This window comes from Leucopleurus acutus (assembly GCF_964270905.1).
Source record: "Leucopleurus acutus genome assembly, chromosome: X".
Classification (NCBI taxonomy): domain Eukaryota; kingdom Metazoa; phylum Chordata; class Mammalia; order Artiodactyla; family Delphinidae; genus Leucopleurus; species Leucopleurus acutus.
Window position 1 is genome coordinate 116,377,169 of NC_139148.1, and position 23,466 is coordinate 116,400,634.

Below are 23,466 nucleotides of genomic sequence, written 5' to 3' on the forward strand. Positions count from 1 at the left end.
AAACACAGGCGATTCTATCCATCAACATTTCCCCGGATTTGGAAAAGACAAAGCCACCCTGTGACTTTGATGGCGGTACTACCGCTGAAATCCGCGGTGAGCCTCCCTGAAGCTTACAGCCTGCCTCTGCTGCCTCCCAGCTTTGCTGGAAACGTCCAGAGGCCTAGTTCGCCGGAACCTTTAACCTCGCACCGCCTCTTAGGGCTGTCTCTCCTCGCCAGTGCCTCTGGGAGGACAACTGAAGGACAAGAGCCCGGCCACATTCCTGTCCCCACTCCGTCCTTCTTGTGACTTCACCTTGTCAGGGAGAAGCCGGCCTTGTAATGCCTTGTGCAGTTCCCTGTCCCTGCTTCCCGAGGTCGCTCCAAACCGGGCCCAGTTGTCCATTCAGTCCAGCCAGTGAGGCTCTGGAGCTTGTTGGTAGTGCGAAGAATTTTGAACCCCAGCATTTCAGAAACCAAAGATAGTCTTCAGGTTCGCTTATAGTTGCTTTAAACAGAAGGCAACAAACAAACAAATCAACCAAACAGATTTAACAAAAAGTCTGGTTTGGTTTCATCGTCATCGCTAATAGTATTGTGACCACCTAGAGGGGTGGGATAGGGAGGGTGGGAGGGAGACGCAAGAGGGAGGAGATATGGGGATATATGTATATGTATAGCTGATTCACTTTGTTATACAGCAGAAACTTAGACAACAACGTAAAGCAATTATATTCCAATAAAGATGTTAAAAAAATAATAATATTTATTGGACCCTGAAGAGGAACAAGGTTCTGGCCTAGGCACCTCATAGTACTGGATTCTACAACACTCTTTATAGACAATATAGATGAAACAGAGCAGCTTGTGTCAGATAAACATAAGGCATTCAAGGAACAACCAAGTTTTTTTTTTTAATCTTGAAAGCTTTCCCCCCCAATCTTTTAAATCTGGCTTCAAGCAGAGCAATAGAATAAATGTATTAAAATTATGCCAGAAAGATGGTAGTTGGAGGGGAGGAAGTAGGTTAGACAAAGAGAGGCATTTTATAGCCACATCCTCAATCATTTTCCGGGTCCAAGCTGTCCTCATGTATTGCCTGGATGATGGCAACAGCCTCCTCCTACCTGGAAGCCTTTTGCCCCTCTACACAGCAGCAAGGTTGAGTTTTTTAAAACGTGAATCATGTTTCTTCCCTGCCTAAAGCCCTAGGATTCCACACTTAAACTACGCAGCAAACACCATCCTTGTGTTCTCTCGTGCTCCCCCAATGCTCCTGCTGCATGTGCCTTGGGAGGAGCTGTCCCTTTTGAGCCCCGATCATCTCATGGGACCTCCTTCTTGTCATTCAGACCTCAGCTTAACGTGACATCTCAAAGAGGCCCTTCCTGACTACCCTCTGCTTCATTTGCTCAGTTCTTCGTCGCACAGGATTTATTTGAGATGAGTTATTGATCATCTGGTTCTCACTAGAGAGCGTGTATCCCAGGAGGGCAGCGTCCTTGTCTGTCCTGCCCCCCAGCTGTCCCCAACACTTAAACGGTGCCTGAGAAACAGTGGTTTAATGATGATCAAGATAATCCCACCACCTTTTCCCCTTTCCCTAAACATACAGTGATTTTCCACCTGGTTTTGTGACACTTCACGGTGACTTTACGCTTGTAAGTGGAAAAGGGAGCAGGATGTGAACTCTTGTACTTGAGAAACCTTAGATAAGTGCTTTGACTTTTTGAAACTTCAACTTGACTTACACTCTACTTACCCTGTGGGCTGTGAGGATTAGATAATAAATGTGAAAGCTCTTATGAACTGCAAAGCACTGTACTAGGCCACCATAGTCGAACTGCTCCCTCATTTTTTTTTTATTGAAGTAGAGTTGATTTCCAATATTGTGTTAGTTTCAAGTGTACAACATAGTGATTCAGGGTTTGTTTGTTTTTTTTGCAGATTCTTTTCCATTATAGGTTATTACCAGGTATTGAATATTGTTCCCTGTGCTATACAGTAAATCCTTGTGGCTTATCTATTTTATGTATAGTAGTTTGTTAATCCCAAACTCCTAATTCACTCCACCCCCCGCTCCTTTCCCCTTTGGTAGCCATAAGTTTGTTTTCTATGTCTGTGGGGAAAGGAAGCCAAGAAAAAAAATTCTTTTAAGTGATAGCAAGTCAATAGAGATCTGCCTACTGCACCCAGCTATAAAGCACAAATATTAAACAATATGTAAATGCATTGATTTTAAGGAGACAAAATTCCAGTATGCTTTTAGGAGAGGGAATAGGTGTTGAACAGTGTTGAAAAACTTCTTTCAGTGGATATTTTCCTTTTTAAAATTGTTCTCTCCTGTTTGTCAAATTGCTGGGCCTTGAGAATTTAAAATGAGCTCGTAGCAGCCTTGTTTCCGTGTTTTTCAGTCCTTCGCCTTCCCTAGAGTCTACACTACATGAACTGCCTTCAAACAGACAATAGTATTGCTTATCATCTTTGTCTTCTGTAGTTTTTTTAAACCTGGGATAGAATTTTTTGAAATTCTATTCACATAATCAATTACCCCAATTATTTTAAATTTCAATAGTGACTACAGAATTATGTTATAATGTAATGGAAATGTCTTGATTCTTTTAGACATTTGCGGATTTTCATAGAGACAACCTAGTGGTTCCAGCACTGTAAGCTCTGGGGTGAGGTGCCCTAGGTTGGAATTCCAACTGTCATGTTGGGAGGATTCAGTGAAAATCATATATGTGCAATGCCTCAGACACAGTAAATGCTCAGTCATAACTATTCTATGGAATTTTGCCTCATCTTAGAACCTTAGATCAATAAAATGTTTAATGTTCTCCCAGATACATTCTACGTGTGTCATTCAGTAGTTTAAACATCTTAACTTACCAGAAGCATAAAAAACAAACAAACACATAACTAGTTTTTACTGCATAATAATGTTGAAGTGTACTTAAGAGTTTTGAAGGACACTGTCCCGCATATGAGAAAAATCAAGTTTACCATGAAACCTGAATTCTCTGACATTGCAAACTGAAAAAAGAACTATCCCCAGACCTCCACTCACTCATTTGTTTAAATTGCCATTATATTCCATTTCAGTCAGAATAATCTTTATTTCAAAATATCATTTCAATTATACAAAATTATAAAAATCTAGCAAAGCCAGAGATATGGATATATTTTCCTGGAGGTTCACATGTCAATTTTTATTCACAATCTCTTTTTCAATACAATTTACAACCTCATCCCCATTTCCAGTCTGATTATACAAATGCTAAGTGGCAGAAAGGTCTGGAATAAATATATCCAAAAAAAGTGGGGTGGGAGGGAGCTGTGAAACTAAGTTGCATTCAACAGGTTCTATGAGGGTGGGGTTAAGTGTCTGGGAAATAAAAAAGCGTAAGACACATAAAATAAGCTACAAGGATATATGTAACAATACAGGGAATATAGCAAATATTTTATAACAGTAAATGGAGTATAACCTTTAAAACTTGTAAATCACTATATTGTGCACCTGTAACATATAATAGTGTATATCAACTATACTTCAATTTTAAAAAAGAGTAAGACAAACTACTATATATAAAATAGATAAACAACAAGATCCTACTGTATAGCACAGGGAACGATATTCAACATCTTGTAATAAAGTGTAATGAAAAAGAATAAATATATGTATATTTATACATATATACATATATGTATAACTGAATCACTTTGCTGTACACCAGAAACTAACACAACATTGTAAATTAACTATAGTCTAATAAAAACATTATTTTTAAAAAGTAAGATATAGTAAGTAGAAGTTGGTGTTTTGTTTTTTGTTTTTTAAAGATTTTTTTGATGTGGACCATTTTTAAAGTCTTTTATGGAATTTGTTACAACATTGCTTCTGTTTTATGTCTTTTTGGTTTTGTGGTCCCAAGGCATGTAGGGTCTTAGCTCCCTAACCAGGGATCAGACATGTACCCCCTGCATTGGAAGGCAAAGTCTGAACCCCTGGACCGCAAGGGAAGTCCCTGGAAGTTTTTTGGTTTTTTGGTTTTTAATTTTTTAAAACCATTTATTTATTTAGGCTCCTCCGGGTCTTCATTGTGGCATGCAGGATCTTAGTTGCAGCACGCGGGCTTCTTAGTTGCGACATGTGGGATCTAGTTCCCCGACCAGGGATCGAACCCGGGCCCCCTGCTTTGGGATCACGGAGTCTTACCCACTGGACCACCAGGGAAGTCCCAGTAGTTGGAAGCTTTTAGCTAAAGTTCTTTCAATGTCTTCTTTGCCTTTTGCTCCAAGTTTAATAATGCACGTGAACTCAGTTAAATGAAAGTTTCCCTTTTTGTCAATTGTCTCTGAACAGCTCATCCACTTCTTCATCTACCAACTGAACTCCCATTGTCGTCAGATCTCTCTTGGATAAGCCTCCTGAATGGTGCCTACTGCTTCATTCTTGCATTCAAGAATGCAAGAGCATTCTTCTGGATCTGCACCATTTAACTTCTCACCAAACACCGGGAGGAGCAAGGTGAAATTTATGGGCCCTGGGACCTCATTCATCATGGCATTGAGGTATACATCAGCTGGACTCTTCCCTGGAGAAACAAGCACATCACACAAGTTTTCCTTGATGAAACCATCTCTGTTCTGATCAATTACATTGGAGGCCTCTTTGAACACTTGAGTCTGTCGTTGGTCAAATATGGCAAACACATTGGAGGTGGCGAATTGAGGACATTTCTTGGTGGTCTTAGTCTTTGCCATTTTGCTCTATGTGGTGGCTGTTTAACTCTGGGAATCGGTCCTTCAGAAGTTGCAGTTAATCTTGTCCAAACTCAGTCCCATTAAAGCATGAATGAATATCCCAGTCAGCCACTGTAGAAGTCTCTTCAACAGAGCCCAAGGCCAGACACAAGAGCTGCCCTGTGCCTTGTTTTTTTTAAGTTCCTATCAGTTGGATATGAAACGAGATTGACAAATTGCGGTACTTGTTGAATCTTAGTAATGGGTACTTGCGAGTTTGTTAGACTTTTCTTTTGAATTTGTTGTATGTTTGAAATCTTCATAATAAAAATAGGTTAAATTATCCTATCCCCCCAAAGGGCTGCAATTCAATGGTTGTCAAGCTCTTAAAAAAATAAACAAACTGACTCCTTTTATTTTTCAAATAAAATCTTAGGTGGAACCCTAATATGTAAAACAAATCAAAGGTGAGGTGCTCTGGCTGAAGCTAGGGGGTGGGGTGACTAGAGTCCTGCCTCTGGCCTTCCATCCACACCAGCAGTGAGAGCCCTTGAGCCACTTCTGTAATATGTGCTTACTTGCTACTCAAAGTGTGGGTCAGGGCCCAGCAGCACGAGCATCACCTGGAAGCTTGTGACTCTGAGGCCTCCACCCCAGACCAACTGAATCAGGACTTGAACTTTCATAATGTGCCCAGTGATTCCAGTGCACATTAGAGTTTGAGAAGCACAACTCCGTGGTAGCTTGAGGCTGGAGAGGCTAAGTGAGCTATATTTTACAAATGAACTAAGGAAGGCTCACAACCATGTGCACAAAGCCACACAGCTAGCGGGTGGGAGAGCCAAGGTTAGCAGCCAGGTTGCCTGACTTTCAGCTCAGCCATTTCTGCACTATTCTTGTCAATTGCACCCTACGGCAGATTCCCCTCCGGTCCCAGGGGACAAGTTCATGCTTTGTTTCTGGGACCAAGCCCCTGTCTCATGTCCTTGCATCTAAATCCATGGCTTGCTTCCTTACCTAACATCAAGGTGCTCCAGAACTGGGGTCAAGGGGCTTCCCTGGTGGCACAGTGGATAAGAATCTGCCTGCCAATTCAGGGGACACGGGTTTGATACCTGGTCCAGGAAGATCCCACATGCCGCAGAGCAACTAAGCCCGCAAGCCACAACTACTGAAGCCCGCGTGCCTAGAGCCTGTGCTCCGCAACAGAAGAAGCCACTGCAATGAGAAGCCCGCGCACCGCAATGAAGGGTAGCCCCCGCTCTCCTCAACTAGAGAAAAGCCCATGCGCAGCAACGAAGACCCAACACAGCCAAAAGTAAATAAATAAATAGATAGATAAAAGAACTGGGGTCAAACCTGGTCCCCAGTATTCTTCTCTCCTGACACATTCCTCACCCTGGTCCTTGCTAGAAACTGCCTTGGGAGTCTGACAGTCTGATAGGAAAAGGTCTAGGAGGGTAGGCATTTGGCACTGTGATGTCCCTAAGCTGGTGGGAATTCAAGGCTAGGATTCCAGTTTCTGGCAAGGACTGGCATGAACAATATGGGGACCGCTGTCCACTTCTTTGGACATGTGATCACCAATTGCTTCTGCTTCTGCTGTCAGGCAGGGCAGCTGCCACATACAATAAACATTTCAGCCTTGTTCCTTCTAAAGACCATTTTAAAATATAACAGATGCACCGAAATACTCTTTAAAAATTATACCTAATAAAATAATTTTATTTTTAATTTTTTAAATTTAAGTATTGTTGATTTACAGTATTAGTTTCAGATGTACAACATAGTGATTCAATATTTTTATAGATTATACTCCATCTAGCATTATTATAAAATATTGGCTATATTTCTTGTGCTGTATAATATATCCTTGTTGCTTATTTATTTTATACATAGTAGTTTGTACCTCTTAATCCCCTACCCCTATCTTGCCTCTTCCCCGCCCCTCCCCACTGGTAATTCCCCGCCCCTCCCCACTGGTAACCACTAGTTTGTTCTCTATATCTGGATACACCAGAACATTCTTAAATAGAAAGCCTTAGTTTCTTTTTTTTTTTTCACGGCTTGCGCGATCTTAGTTCCCTGACCAGGGATTGAACCCGGGGCTATGGTAGTGAAAACATGGAGTCCTAACCGCTGGACCACCAGGGAAGTCCCAAGCCTTAATTTCTTAATTGCTGATCCCAAAACCACTCTCACTGAGGCTGGGAATGCTTGATGTAGCCCTTGTCCTCGGCCACCCTGGCCTGGGTGAAACAAGGAGTAGGGTTTCTTGGTGCTTGCGGTGTGTCCTGGCCCAGGACTGCAGGAATGGATTCCTCTGCAGAGCCTTGGCATCTTGTGACCAGCAGTAAGTAGGCTGGCACTATTTATTTAATTGGACTCTGCATACACATCTGAAATGCAACAATCTACCAGCAGATGGCGATGAGGAGGGAAGGAAACAAATCCTAGGACTTCTTCCTTCCTCCTGGGCTTTATTCAATGAAAACTAAACATCTGAGTAATGATGGCTTTGCCCACCGAGTAGAAGGAAAGGCTGGGAGGGCAGGGGAGCCTTCTGCCTAGTACTAAGATATATTTTTCTCAGCATGAATAGGATGTGGGTATGGATCAGGGGAGAAGCGCCCTACATTTTGAAATGACTTAGAGCTTTTCTGGACATGACTTGCTGAAGATGAAAGATTTACTGATATGTTAAAGAACTGCTGTGAACACTTCCAAAGCTCAAGTCCATGCACGTGTCCGGTTGTGGGAGTAAGAAAAAAGGCTGGAAAACTGGAATGTTCATGGATGCTTTTTCTATACCTTTCCTGGCCAGCCTGATGCTGTCTCATGTACAGTACCCATGAATGTAAAATGCATGACTTGGACTTCCCTGGTGGCGCAGCGGTTAAGAATCCACCTGCCAATGCACGGTACACGGGTTCGAACCCTGGTCTGGGAAGATTCCCACATCCTGTGGAGCAACTAAGTCCGTGCGCCACAACTACTGAGCCTGTGCTCTAGAGCCCGTGAGCCACAACTACTGAGCCCACGAGCCACAACTACTGAAGCCTGCACGCCTAGAGCCCATGCTCCACAACAAGAGAAGCCACCGCAATGAGAAGCCCGCGCACAGCAACGAAGACCCAATGCAGCCAAAAACAATAAATAAAAATTAAAAAATAAATTATAAAAAATAAAATATTAAAAATAAATTCTTTCCTCACCACCTGGCCACTTTACAACAACTACCAGGAATGAAAGACTTCTGGTTTCTGTGGATCCTAGACGATATTTGTGAAAACTAACTCCATTAGTGCAAGCCCCTAAATTGTCCTAGAGGAAGGGTGTCCACTCTGAACTGGGGCCTTGGCAGGGAAAGGGGCAGGCCAAGGAGAAGTAGGGCAAGAGTCAGGAGTCTGGGAACAGGTTAGCTGGGTCCTCTGCTCTGGGTTGAAACCAGACTGCTATTTTCATCTGAGGCTCAGGGTCCTCTTCCAAGATCCCTGGTTGTTAATAGAATTCCTTTCTTTGTGATTTTATGACTTTCTTGCTGGCTGTCAGTCAGCTGGGGGTCGCTCTCAGGTTCTAGAGGCTTGCCACAGTTCCTTGCCAAGTGGCCTCCGTACTTTTTTTTTTTTTTTTTTTTTTGCGGTACGCGGGCCTCTCACTGTTGTGGCCTCTCCTGTTGCGGAGCACAGGCTCTGGACGCGCAGGCTCCGGACGCGCAGGCTCAGCGGCCATGGCTCACGGGCCCAGCCACTCCGCGGCATGTGGGATCTTCCCAGACCTGGGCACGAACCCGTGTCCCCTGCATCAGCAGGCGGACTCTCAACCACTGAGCCACCAGGGAAGCCCTCCATACTTTTGTAAAAAGAGAGAAATTAAAAAGGCCTGGATAATGATGGGAAGTCCAGAAAGGCAGGGTGAGGACGTCCATAAACCTGCTCCCCCATAAAAGCAAAGAAACGCTGGCAGAACTTGTCAGTATCCACTTGTTCAGAACTCTGGAAATTAACCAAAGGTTTGCAACACTCTGAGATGCTTCTATTCAAGCAAAACTGCTGAATCTCATAAGAACAGTGAGAACAACAGGCTTTATGGCTTTTTAACTTGGACTATTCCCATCCCCTTCTCCCCAGCTCCACGGGACCCTTAAAATCCAGCAGCCTCAACCATCAACCTGAAAAATGAACCAAAAAAAAGCCCAAATGGAAACAGCCCAAATGTCCTTCCATTAATAGTGATTATCTATGACTGGGGAGTGAGATTTGAGAGACTTTTGCTTTTTTACCTTATAGCACTTCTATACAATTAAATTGTTACAAGAGTGCTACTTTAAAAATAAACAACAGTAATAAAGATAAAACAGAGGAAGAGAGGGTTCCTAAAAATGCTGTGATGATCGAGGAATGGTAGATGGAAATTGTACAGAACTCTTCATGGCTCTTTCTAAACTAAAACCTATATAAAACATTGACGTTCTTTTTATTTGATGTGCCGTCTTTAACATTTCATTTTAGTGAAAGCCAAAAAAAATGTTTCTAAGAGCTTTTATAGACACAGATTTGACTTTCGGTTCCTGATTCTACTTTCCCTGTAAGGTTCTAAGTTCATCAACTGTAAATTCTCTTACCATGATGGTTTTCAGGGACGTAACCATAACAAGTGGGGAGAGACTATGGTACAGGACTTTATCTGGCAAGCTTACTTTACTACTTTGCAAAAATAACTATGTGTTAACTCGGCTATAATCTTAAAAGCTAACCCAAAGCAATTATAAGCAGCTTTTTGTTCCCAATGTTAAAGCCCCTCCTGGAGACTGAAACTATTTTTCACAGTCAGTGCAGGATAATGTATCCCGCGCCCAAGAGGTACATTAATTAGCAGGAAGACTTCGGGTAGCCACCTACTGTGATAACATCCCTACAGTTCTCTAGGAGGCCATCCGTGTGAATGAGCCTAGGAAAAAAACCTGCCACGAAAAATGTCCCCCACCTTCCACTCCAGACACAACAATTATCCATGTTTTGTTTGAGACAAGGAAGTAACCTGCAGGGTTCAAATTCTCCCCATGATTATTAGAAAGTATCTCTGCTGAAAACTAGGATGTAACCACTGTGATCGAATCTCTTACCATTACCCGTTGACCTTGGATGGGATTCAGATGGTCTTTGATGGCCCTGAAATTGTAGGTATAATTTTGTGCTAATGTGAATTTGAGAGAGTGTCTGTTGCTTTCATCAGTTTCCTAAGGTGGCCTGTGGCCAAAAGAAATATAAGATCCACTGATCTAAGGGTTTCCTGGATTGAGACTAGAAGTAACAGACTGATGAAAGGCATTCCTTTCCCCCCCACTTCCCTCCCCCCCCGCCCCCCCCCCCACCGATTCTTCAAAGACAGCTCTGAGTCTGGGGTTATCCCTGTACCTGCAGTTTCCTTGACACTATATCCGGGCAGAGGATGGAAGCCCTGAGGGGAGGGCTGGAGGAGGGAAAACATAACAATGACAGAATGGTATTTGCAAGCTCCTGAACTGAAAGGGTCTTCAGGGAGAAAAATCTGTCCCAGCTTTAAGAGTAGCCCCAGTTTTAGCCAAGCTGTGGAGCCTAGAGGAGAGGGAAGCTGGATGTTTCCGGATGTGAGGACCAGGCAATAGGTAATGACTGCCATGTTAAGAACCACCATAGTCCCAGTTTCTAGTGGCATCACAAGTCCAGAAATCTCGGTCCTTGGCTAACTGTGTGCACTTGGGCAAGACCCTTAAACTTTGGAGATCGTATTTTCTTCTCTGCAGACTGTGAATTTTGGACTAATGACACAAGCATGTATCGTTTTGAGTTTTGGGTTTAAAATTTTGTTTATGTTTCCAAAACTTGGAAAAGCCTGACTTAGAAGCTAATTTGAACCAAATAAGATGTGACTAAGGTGATCACCTATATAGAGTACCTACCTGGGACCCTGAGATGCCTCACACCACACTAGAGTAGATTTTGATGTCTCAATTGCTATCTTAGCGTGTTCGGCTTTGAATGAGATGCCAGGAGGAAAAGGCAGGAGGTGGAATGATGCTCTGAGCTGCAGCCAGAAAATCGCTGTCCGAAGAGAACTACGTGCATTAATCCCTCTGGTGGCAGCAGAATTGATCAGAGGGAAACGACGAGAAGATTCTCTTTGGGTGTGCAGCTTTATCACATGGATCACAAATAAACTTGGAGGGATGATTCTTAGTCAATCTATGTAGAGGATAACCATAGAGGCTTGCCTATTCCCTCAGAGCTCAAGGCTATATTTGCAGAGCATTAAATTTCAGAAGTAGTTGATGAAATATATAGGAATACTCTCCTATGTTACTGGTAGGAATGTCAATTGCTCTAACTCTTTTTGGAAGCAGTTTTCAAACATTTAGTAAGAGCCATGAAACTATTTGTACCTTCTGAAATTCCAATTTCGGACACTATCCTTAGGAAATGATCCAAATGATTGGAAATTCGTCGTGCATAGATTGTCAGCAAGGTGCCATTGATCCTACTAGAATATGGGAAAATGATGCATAAAGTCTGTAAAACAACTGATGTTCACTGTCGTCTAACCTCTCCCCCCTTCCCCAGCCCCCAGCAGCTGCCTAGCACCCACATGCACACTCTTCTTTCCATTCATTTACTTTCAAAAATGCTCCTTATCATAATGTCACTATGTCACATGCGTTATGCCAAAGGCACTCACCCCCCTCTCAAAGGAGACAGCCCAAAGTCTCACCCTTGTTTTACATCGAACTTCAAGTGCAGTACCTCGGGGTGATTATCCTCCTTCTTGATCCTTTCTGGATGCGGCACCTCATAATTCAAAGACCTACAGTTAAAGGATAACATTAACCGTCCCTAACAGTCACAATACAAGATGAGAATAAGATAACAGAATACCTGCAATACAATATCCATTTAGAAAGGGGGAGGGGAGAAATCATCCCCGGTGGTCCCCAAATTCTCACATATCTCACGTTCTGCTGGACAAGAGAAGCAGGGCCACCCCACTCTGGCAAAGACGTGAGTTTCTTAGGCGACCTTTCTGCTGCTCCTGGTTTCTGCTCTCTGGGAAGATCAACCTTGTCCATTTTTTGTCGTGGCCACATCTGAGGAAGGCATGGGGAAGCAGTCCCCTTCTGGGATGCAGCACCCACTTCCAGGTGGTAAGCTATGTGCGTGGTGGGGTAAGCACTCCCACGTCCTTGATGGTGAAGCTAGAGGTTTCTCCAGCAAGATGACCCCTTTATCAACTGAGGAGGTTAGACATCTCTTTGCTTCTGATCAATTCTATAGACCGATGACAAAAGCAGACAGTTACCAAGCACTAGATTCCAGACTCAGTGGTTTTGTCTCTTAGCATCAATCTGTGTTGGCTAAGCCCATTCCCTTGTCTCTGAGTTTAATGACCTCCTTGGTTTCTGCTTTAGGACAGTTCACAACAATACCCTGGGATGGAGAGGCCCCGTGAGGATAATTGGTATCTTTCCCAGGCCTAAGGTGTTTGGGAAAGACTGGGACGATCAGGCTCTGGCTCCCCCGAGGTCTCTGCCTTCACTCGTCCTACTTCACCTTGGGGCAAATAATTGGGCTTTGTTCACCTTGTACAATAGTCATCACTCAGCCATCTTGGAGTGTAGGCTACAGGGCTTCTATTAGGAGAGCTGTGTTTTCTTCCCTCTCTGCTTTCAGATGGATCAGTTTCACCACCCAAAATTTGTCTCTTGCTTGTAGAACCTTTCTGAATGCCACAAGGAGCAACTAAATCAACACCAGTATCTCGATCCTCTACAAAATCCCATAAGGCCCTAGCCTTACTAGGCACACAGTTTACAAAAAATGACCACTTTGAGGCCATATAACTGGTCTGCCCATTTCCCAACTCAAGATAGAGGGCTTTTCACTGCCATTCACCCAACCTTGCCTTAGACAATTCCACATTATTTGGCTTGTTTCTTTTCCAGACCCTACTTCTAGGGACCAATTTCTGCATAGGAACACTTTAGTTGCCTGTGACAGCAAAACCTAATTGCTGTGTTCTTGTGATAAATTCAGCTGAATGGGTGTCAAGTAATGCTGGCTTGTGAGATGGGGATGGAGGAGTGAAAATTTTCCATACTTCATTTTTAGTCTTTCTGATGCCTATCAGCGCTTCTTATGCCCCAATATTTGGGTAACTTGAAAGTGTCATGCCCTTCAGGCAATGGTCACCAGGAGCACACCTGCAGTCAGATGAGTTGGGTTTATTACTCACTTTGCAGTGAGGAAGAATGAACACCATGGAGAAACAACGAGGTCTTTCAGTAAAAGAAGTGTGATGGAGTTCTTCCAAGTATGTAGGACTGAAGGGTAAAGGGGGCCAGAAAGTGATATTAGCAAGAAAGTAATTGAAGGGTTGGACCTTGCAGTTCAGGCTAAATAAGAAGTCATGTGTGAAGGATAATTTTGAGGGCGGGGGAGAGGAGGACAGCAATCAACAATATCCAATACTAGGGAGATGACCAGAAAGAAAAAGACCATTTTGTCAAGACCGTATCAATTGAATGATGGGGGTAGAAGCCAGATTGCAGTAGTGGAGGAGTACATAGGAGAGTAAGATGTGAAGGCAGAAAATATAGACAATTCTTTGGAGAAGCATGACCTTGAAGGAAGAAGAAAGGGCAATCGCTAAAGATGGACAGAGTCGAGGGTGCTGATTATGTTGGTGTTATTTTAATGGGAAAGACTTGAATTTGTTTAAATGTTGATGAGAAACATTAAAGGGTAGAGAAGGGGTTGAAAATAGAGAGTACAAGGGAGGAATGGAGGAAAGGAGTCAGGAGAGGATTCCTTCAAATGTTTGAGGGGCTACCATTTCCCTCACACTATATAGGTCCTGAAAATGCAGTAGTAATCAAAACCCAAAGCCCAGGTGGAGAGACTGGGCTCAGAAAGAGTGACCCCTCTTCCTCTGTGACAAAAAGAGAGGAGGCAAGGCTGGCTGCTGAAATGAGTGGGGTTTTAGTGGCTTGAAGGTAGAAAGCTGAGGGGCTTCCTGCTTTAAAACATCCATTTTCCCTGAAGAGTAAGAAGCATCTTTTACTGAGGGTTAAAAGTGGGACATGGAAAAATGTGATGGTTAATTTGATGTGTCAACTTGGGTGGGCCACACTACAGTGATATTTGGTCAAACACTAGTCTAGATGTTGCTGGGAAGGTATTTTTCAGATGAGATTAACTTTTAAGTTAGTACACTTTGAGTAAAGTGGGTTACCCTCCATAAAATGGGTGGGCCTCATCAGTTGAAGACCTTAAGAGCAAAAGACTGAGATCCTCTGAGGAAGAAGGAATTCTGTCAACTCAAAGGAACTGAGACTGTGGACTCAAGCTGCAACATCAACTCTTCCCTGGGTCCCCAGCTTGCTGGCCTGCCCTGCAGATTTCAGACTCGCCAGCCCTCACAATCGTGTGAACTAATTCCTCAGAATCCTGATAGATAGGTAGACATATGTTTATATAGAGACATATCCTATTGGTTTTGTTCTCTGGAGAAGCCTGACTAATACAGAGACAGACTGAGACTGCTGGCTTGGGATACAGAGAAGACTGCTAGATGGCATCCAGGACTGAGTTCGGGGTGGTGACCAGGAATTTGTAGTGGCCAGCACCCATCCACATGGTGGCAGGGTTTCCTCTTGCAGCACTCAGCAGCCCTCCAGTAAGAAAGCAGAAGGAAGGCAGGTGCAGTTGGATTGATCCAGGCTTGGAGTTCTTCTGGGGAAGTGGAATGAAAATATAAGAGGATACGGAGTCATTGAATTATGTACCACAGTCTGTTCTGGATCGGGAAGGAATTGAAGACAGAGGTTAATTGACTATGAGAACATGGAAGCGTCAGAGGACTGAAATCTGCTGAGATTAAAAACCAAACCAAAACAACAACAAACACGTATGTTATGTGTTGAATTGTGTCCACTCCAAAAAAGATACGCTAGGGGCTTCCCTGGTGGCGCAATGGTTAAAAATCCGCCTGCCAATGCAGGGGACACGGGTTCAAGCCCTGGCCTGGGAAGATCCCGTATGCCACGGAGCAATGAAGCCCTTGCACCACAACTACTGAGCCTGCACTCTAGAGCTCGCGTGCCACAACTACTGAACCCACATGCCACAACTACTGAAGCCCGCGCCTAGAGCCCATGCTCCGCAACAAGAGAAGCCACTACGATGAGAAGCCTGCACACCACAACGAAGAGTAGCCCCTGCTCACCGCAAGCAGAGAAAGCCCGCGCGCAGCAATGAAGACCCAACGCAGGCAAAAATTTAAAAATTAATTAATTAATTATTTTTTAAAGATGCTGAAGTCCTAATCTCCAGTGCCTCAGAGTGTGACCTTATTTGGAACTAGGATCTTTATAGAGGTAATCCAGTTAAAATGAGGTCATTGGTGTGGGCTCTAATCCGATAGGACTTTATACGTCCTTATAAAATGGGGAAGTTTGGACACAGAGACAGACACGTATAGAAGAAAGACAAAATGTAGACACAGGAAGAACATCAGGTGAAGAAAGAGGATTGGAGTGATGTATCTACAATCCAAGGAATTGCCAAAGATTGCTGGCAAGCCACCAGAAGGTAGTAAGAGGGAAGGAAGGAATCCCTTAGAGGTTTCAGAAGGAGCACGACCCTGCCAACACTTGAACTTCAGACTTCTAGCTTCCGGAAGTGTGAGACAATAAATTTCTGTTATTTTAAGCCATCCAGTTTGTGGTGCTTGTTATAGGAGCCCTAGCAGGCTAATACTAGCTATATGGAGAGTAAGGGAGTCAAAGAGCCTGAAGGATCAGAGTTGAGTAGAGAGTAGACGCTAATTGAGTTCAGACCCCTGAAGCAGTTAGGACGTTTTGAGGGGATGTACAGAATAATCAGTTGCCCCAGAGTTTCTGAAAAACCCAGATTTATAGAGGGTGATACCAGGTAACTAGGGGGCTTCACTGGAGCCACTGGACTCTTTCTTATCTCAGCCCAAATCTTGCTGGTGGTCCTAGGGCACCCCAGAGAAAGCCAGGGGTTCAGAATGTAGCCTCCCCAAGGTAACCATTTGGGGATCAAATGATCACTCTCTTGCTTTCACCAAACATTGCTACAAGGGCATTTTGTGTGAAACTGTAATGGCAAACAGACTTTCGGTTCACCAGAGGGTGACTTCCTTTGGCCGTCACTAGGCAACAAATCAAGATGGATCCATCTGTAGCCAATTACATGCTCTCCAAAAAAGACACTTTCTTTAGGAAGCAAACCTACAAGTCCTGTACAATACCATACCCACGGCAGAAATCCTTTACTTTGCTAAAAGCACTTTCACCTTTTGGAGTTTCTTCAAAATGAAGACGAAAACTTCACGCCGTACACTGGCTTATACGTGTAGTTAAGACACTCATTATTGTATGAGGAGTGTCTGGTTTTGTTTTATAAAGCGAGGGTGGCAGGTGACCCATTTCACTGACCTACTTTCAGTCTAAATCGAAAGTGTCAACTAACACCCATCTCATGTCAGTTGCAGAGATCTGTCTTTCAAAATTGAAGTACTAAAGAAAAATATTACTTCAGGTTTCCTCATAATCAACAACAAATGTCTACTGGACATCGACTCCAAAGATGAATGGCACACAGTTCCTGCCCTCGGTGATATGTGCTACGACCTAGTTGGGGAGACAGTATATGTAAATAGAAAGATAATAATCAAAAGTAGCATAGAGGTGATCTCATTTAATCCTCAGAAGAATCTTGTGAGGGAGGTACAATTATTGTGGCCATTTTACAGATGAGGAAATCAAGGCACACAGAGGTTAAATAAATTGCCTAAGAAAACATAACTATCACGTAGTACCTCCAGTGTTTGAGTCCAGGTAGTCTGGTTTCAGAGTCCACACTCTTAGAACCACATGACAGTAAAAATGAATGACTCTTTTAATGGCAGCCTCTTAGGTATTTTAAGTCTTGGACTAGGACAAGAAGATGGATTATTAAGAGAGAAAAGCCTTTTGACAAAATTTCATATTCAGGTTCACAGGAGCTTTAAAATATGCATAGCTTTTTCAAAGTACACTAAGTTGTTATAAATAGACAGTCAGCCAGTACTAATCAATTATAGAAATCATAGGTGAGTGCGATGAAGGCTCTGGCTTCTTGCCTTAATCATGTCCATCACTGTCCTCTAACTCCACTGTGATGGTTGGCCATCTGGCCACTTGAGAAAATACTACCACCAATAAGGAACATGCAACCTTCCATTTGCATTTAAAGAACAATAGCTATAATGACTATGTACAATAGCCAAGACATGGAAGTAAGCCAAATGTCCATTAACAGATGAATGGATAAAGAATATGTGGAATATATATATATATAAAATGCACACACACACACACACACACAGTGGAATATTACTCAGCCCTAAAGAGAATGAAATAATGCCATTTGCAGCAACATGGATGGACCTAGAGATTATCATACTAAGTGAAGTAAGCCAGACAGAGAAAGACAAATATCATGTTATATCACTTATACATGGAATCTAAAACAATGATATAAATGGACCTATTTACAAAACAGAAATAGACTGACAGATATAGAAAACAAACTTATGATTACCAAAGGGGAAAGAGGGAGGGATAAACTGGGAATTTGGGTTTAACAGATACACACTATTATATATAAAATAGATAAACAAGGACCAGCTGTATAGCACAGGGAACTATATTCAATATCTTGTAATAAACTATAATGGAAAAGAATCTGAAAAAGAATATATATATATATATATCTGAATCACTTTGCTGCACACCTGAAACTAATACAACATTGTAAATTAACTATACTTCAAAAACAAAACAATGGCTCATGCATTGAGCACCGTCATGTATCAGCCTGTTTGTATATATTATTTCAATCTTCATGAGAAACCTATGGAATTAGTATTATCATTACCCTACTTGATGTCTGAGGAAACTGAGGCACAGAGAGGTTAAAGTACACACAGCTAGTGAGTGGTGGCTGGGACTTGAACCAGGTCTGACTATGGTCTGTTCTCTTAAACACTGCACCCTAATCAATTCCATACAATATTGAACGCGAAAATTATGTCTACGCGTCAATTGACTGTGCTGTTTTATATTCCTATCAATGTTTATATGTCCATTCTGCATGCCTCTTTTTAGCTTATTTTGAATATCATTGCTCTAGGACTTACGGTCATTAATTTTTGTGGAGAAACCAGAACTCCCCTATTTCTATAATGTATGGCAAACTTCTCTAATTTGGGCTAACTCATTCAATTCATCCACTCTTTCTATTTAGGGGTGTGCAGGTGCATGTGCACCAATGTGTGTGTGTGTGTGCGTGCGTGTGTGTGTGAAGCAACAAGTTAGCTCAGCATATCTATCAAATGAAGGACCGTACCTATAACAGCCTTGCATTTCTAGATGCTATCGCTGTGAGAGAGCTACTACTGCTACTACTACTGCTACTACTGCTACACACACACACACACACGATGTGCCTCAAGTTAGCAAAGTCATCCCCACCTTAAGGTCAGTTGGGGAAGTGGCCTTGGGAGCCCCCCATGCTGGGACTCATGTACAGGGAGTGCTGGGAGAAAATAATAAGTGTCTGACATAGAAAAATCAAACTTACCTGAGGCTCCCTAAGTGAGGTTGTAAAGTGCTCAGAGACCAGCTTCTCTGGCAGCCGCTCTTCAGCACCCACTGTCCGTCATCGTGCTCTGTGACTCCTTTCCCCTTTAAAACAATCTTGGCATGCATTTGAACTTGACTTTTTCTGGATTTGAAAAACAGACTGCAATGATCAGAGATGGCATTGTGAGGTGATTTTCTGAGGCTCCTGGTGATGGGGACTTAAAATGTTCTGTCACCATCTATTCTTCTCCAGTCCCACCACCTCCACCACAGCCCGGGCTCCCATTTTCTCCTGCCTGCTGGATCACTGGGTGGCCTGGATAACCACAATGACTCCCTGCTTCAATCCATCCCACATACCAGATACCCGAGTAATAATCCTTAAATATCCACACGTGACACTTACTCCTCTGAGCTACACTTTTCAATGGCTCCCCTGATTTCCAATAGCAGAAAGTCTAAACTTACCTGTTAGTGGGAACTCTGCTCAATGTTATGTGGCAGCCTGGATGGGAGGGGAGTCTAGGGCAGAATGGATACATGTATATGTATGGCTGAGTCACTTTGCTGTGCGCCTGAAACTATCACGTCATTGTTAATCAGCTATACTCCAATATAAAAAAATATCTATATCTATATATATATATATTTGCTTTGAAAAAAAAAAACTTACCTGTTAGCCTATCCAGACCTTCCCCCATCAGGCCTCATCTCGGCCTCCACCTACTCTCACTTCCCAGACTCCTAACACGCCTCTTCTACTCTGATCAGGTCTGTCCCATCAGTGTCCCATGAACCCGGCAAGCACATTCATTCACAGGTTGTCATATTACAATGAGATGCTGTATTTGTTTCATTCAAAAACATATTGGAGGCCTGCTCCGTGTTAGAATCTCAATCAGCTTCTAGATCACAAAGTTGAACAAGATGGTCCCTAGCCATCTGGTGGAGGTGACAGACAGCTAACCAGGCAATCAGATTGCAGCGTGATGGGTGGTGTGATGAGGGAGGTCCAGGGAGCTGTGGGAGCCCAGAGGAGAGGCCCCTAACCCAGGCTTGGGAGAGCAGGGAAGGACCCAAGTTCCGGAGGCATGAAGGATGAGTGAGAGCTCACCAGGCAAGGAGCTGCAAAGGGGAAAAGGCATCCCCAGAAGAAAGAGTAGCATTGACAAAGGCCTGGAGAGAGATCCTGACCTGTTCCCAGAACTGCCAGTAAGTAGTTCAGCCTGGCTGCAGGGTTGAGAGTGAGGGCGAGGAGAAAGGGTTATGAGAGCACACAGGAGGAAGCATTCAGTCCTGTCCACTGGGTAGCCAGGGGGATGGGGGCTAGGCAATCAAAGAAGACGCCAGAGGCAGTGAGTTTGAATATGTTTCAGACATCTTTGCACTGTGCGTGCACCTAGCCCTCTCCTGGGCACACACTTAGGAATTAATTCTTAGTTGGACATCAGCCTCTTCACCCGATAGGCCATATAACGTTCATTTTGGCCAAGGGATGCTGTATTAGTTATGCCTTGGTAACGAACAACGCTAAAATCTCAGTGGCTGACGTCGATAAAATTTAATTTCTTGCCCTCACAAAGTCCATTGCCAGTCCAGGTGACACTCTGGAGCAGCCTTCCCCCATGTGGTGACTCAGTGATACCTGCTGCTCTGATTTTGTGACACCTATGTCTCTACCTACGCTTCCACGATCACTGTGGGAGGCAGAAGAGAAAGTGGAAGGGCTCACACCGAAAATTGAAATATGTCATGAAATATGTCACTTCGTCTCACGAGTCATTGGCCAGAGTGAGTGACATGGTCCCTCCCAACGGCAAAAGGGAATGGAGAAGTGGAACCTTCCAGAGTGCTCAGAAGAAGAGAACCAGCTCAACTAACACCAGCGAGGTGAGGGCGAGACTTCTCCTAAGCATATTACTTAGGATTATTGTGTGCTAAGTGGGTCTGTTGGCTTATTGTTTTCGGAGAGCCAAGTACCCAAATGTTTGGGCTTAGATGGTTTTGTTACAGTTGTTACTTTTCCTAGCTGGAACCTATGCCATCATCTGCTCTTGGGTTTGAGCCAACAATGCTAGGCCATTTGGCAAAGTGATACATTACTTGAGCCGCAGTATTAGTGAAGTTGTTGTCACCATTTGGAAAATGCAATTTGTCCATGGTGTGAATGAAGCAAGACAAAGAGGTAAGCTGCAGACCCAGGACAGATGCTCTGCACTCGCTAGGTATTTATTGCCTGATGAAGATCTTCTTCATCTATGGCTTTTGACGGGCAATTCGGCTGTTTCCTTGGATCAGGCTAGTGTGTAACCTATGTTACACTTTTATCCATTTTTATCTATATTTCCTATATACAAACTCTATGAAGTAATATGTACAAGGCATATGTCTGGTGTGTGCTCCCAGAGTGGGTACCTAACATGGCAGCTCCTGGAAAATGGCCCTCAGAACTTTCTGAAGACATTTGCAACTTATATGGAAGAATGATAGAGACCAGTTAACACTAGCTTCCTAATTCACTCTAAAGATGGATGCTTACCATATATGCATTGATTGTTGGAACAATAAGATATCATTTTTTGTCCATCATAGTAGGAAAGGTTTAAAAGTTTGATAATATTGAAGAGAATGTGGATAAGCTAGCACACTCTTGCTGAAAGTGAAAATTGGTATAACATTTTCAAAGGGAAACTTGATAGTATCTATTAAAAGGTAAATTTCAGACCCAGTGATCCACCATTTCAAGTGCTAGAAATTTATCCTATAGAGACGTCACCACAAATGTGCAAAGATTTATGTACAAGGATGTTTATGGCAGTATTGTTCATAAGAGAAAAACAACCCAAATGTCTATTAATAAAGGAACTGAGAAAATATACAACAGTGCATTAAAAAAAACACCTAGATAGATCTAATGTACTAATATGGAAAAATGTTCATGTTGTACAGATCAGTGAAGAAAGAAAGTTTAAAAATAGTATGGGACTTCCCTGGTGGCACAGCGGTTTAGAATCTGCCTACCAATGCTGGGGACATGGGATCAAGCCTTGGTCCAGGAATATCCCACATGCCGCGGAGCAACTAAACCCATGCACCACAACTACTGAGCCTGAGCTCTAGAGCCGCGAGCCACAACTACTGAGCCGGCATGCTGCAACTACTGAAGCCCATGCGCTCTAGGGCCTGCGTGCCATGACTACTGAGTCCGTGTGCCTAGAGCCCGTGCTCTGCAACAAGAGAAGCCACCGCAATGAGAAGCCCGGACATCGAAACGAAGAGTAGCCCCCGCTCACCGCAACTAGAGAAAGCCCGCACGCAGCAACGAAGACCCAATGTGGCCAAAAATAAATAAATAAATAAACAAATAATAAATAAAATTTTAAAAATAGTATGAATAGGTTGTTTAAAAAATTGTTTTGTCTTAAAAAATGCTATTATGCATACAAGAAAAATGTTTGGAAGAATAGATACCAACTCAACAGTCGTAATCTTTGTAGTGCTGGGACTATGGGATACTTTCGCTTTCTAGAATACTTGTATGGCTCTGTAATGATTTTGGAATCAGGAAATGACATTTTTTTTTCTAATTTAAAAGACAATGTAAAAACTTCCTCTGAGAAGACATATAATAGCATTCTTTGAATAAAACCTAACTTCTGAGAAAATCCTGGTTTACTCTATAGATCAGGGAGTAGATTTGACAGCACTTAACTTGACCAGTCATGTGTAACAGAGTAGAGTTTAGCAAAAGGCTCTGAGCAATTAAAGCTGCAGCATAATTACCAGGCATCAGAGCTTCTGATGGAACCCAGGCCTTTGCACTGTTGTCTTTGATCTGCTCTCAGGGCCTAATGTTCTAAGCACTTAACACTTTGGGGGATGAGAGCACAGTTCACATGAGACTACCTTCCTTAAAACCTTCCATGGCTACCAGTTGCCTACAGACTAAATCCAAATCATTTAACATGGCATTCAAAGCCCTATGCCATTTCCCAACCCTAAATTCCCAACCCAGTCAAAGGGCTTATACAGCATAATGTTTAAGAGTTCAGGCTTTAGATCTCCAGCCAGATCTAGGATTGAATTTTCTGCCTCAGCTCCCTTTCAACAAACCCTAAACTATTTGTAGCTCAAAGCCAAGTTCACCCATCCTTTCTCCATACGCTACCCTTCCCAGATCCCCATCAGAAAGCATTAAACTCTTTCCCCCCTAAACTCTTGCATAGCTGTAACTGTACTACTTTCATGGTATGCACTTACACTATCTTACAGAGTGGTTTTTTTTGTGATGATCTCCCTTAAAAAGGTCAGCCCGATGAAGTTAAACCCCATAGTGCACAGCATATTGCTTGCACATGCCAGGCTGATAGCAAATATTTATGGAATTGAATGAATAAACGAATGAATTTCCCTTTTAATAACCACCCGGCGAATTCATACCTGCTGCCAGCAGGTGGCGGTATTCTCCGTTGGCTCGTACCATTCAGCACACTGCTGTTCATCAGAGCCTAAAATCATTCTGCAAGACGAGCAAATCCCAGTTTAAGATAGTTTGGCAGAGATGACAGTTCTGAACTCAGGGTTAGGTAACCTGGCCTTTTAGCTCCAGATCTGCCACTAACTACATATGTGACGTTCAAATCTGTTCCTTCACTTCCTGGAACTGTTTCCGTGTCTCCAAAATGAAGTAGTAGGATGGGATGATTTGCATAGCTTGACATTCTGTGATTTTCATACTCTGCAAACTCAAGATAACTAGAGGTATGAGATCCTTGGATAGTTGCCACCATTATTTCTCATGTATTCTAGAATGTTCTTGTGATAACAATATGGTCAGAGGCATTTCCTTAGAAGTCCTCTCCAAATACTCTTGCCTTGTTTGGATATAATGGGCTACACCAGGGCCTGATCATCCTGAGTCTTTGACTAGTGCTGACTCTCAGGAAGAAACTGGGTAATGATCCTTAGAAGTGGGGGAAAGAGGTGGATGAGGGGAGGAAACTCAGTTCAAGAACTGTGGAGTCAGCCAAAGCCTCTAATAGTGGGAAGAAA

At 43.0% G+C, this 23,466-nt stretch overlaps 1 pseudogene across 1 annotated transcript; it reads right to left on the reverse strand.

Annotated features, from left to right (window-relative positions):
• Positions 1 to 3,818: 3,818 nt before the first annotated feature.
• LOC309978637 (myosin regulatory light chain RLC-A-like) lies at positions 3,819 to 22,897 on the reverse strand (annotated as a pseudogene). Its single transcript has 5 exons — positions 22,855 to 22,897; positions 20,099 to 20,111; positions 18,413 to 18,556; positions 11,489 to 11,570; positions 3,819 to 4,757 (listed from the first exon to the last, which is right to left on the reverse strand). The product of its transcript is annotated as a myosin regulatory light chain RLC-A-like (transcript).
• Between the last annotated feature and the right edge of the window lie 569 nt (positions 22,898 to 23,466).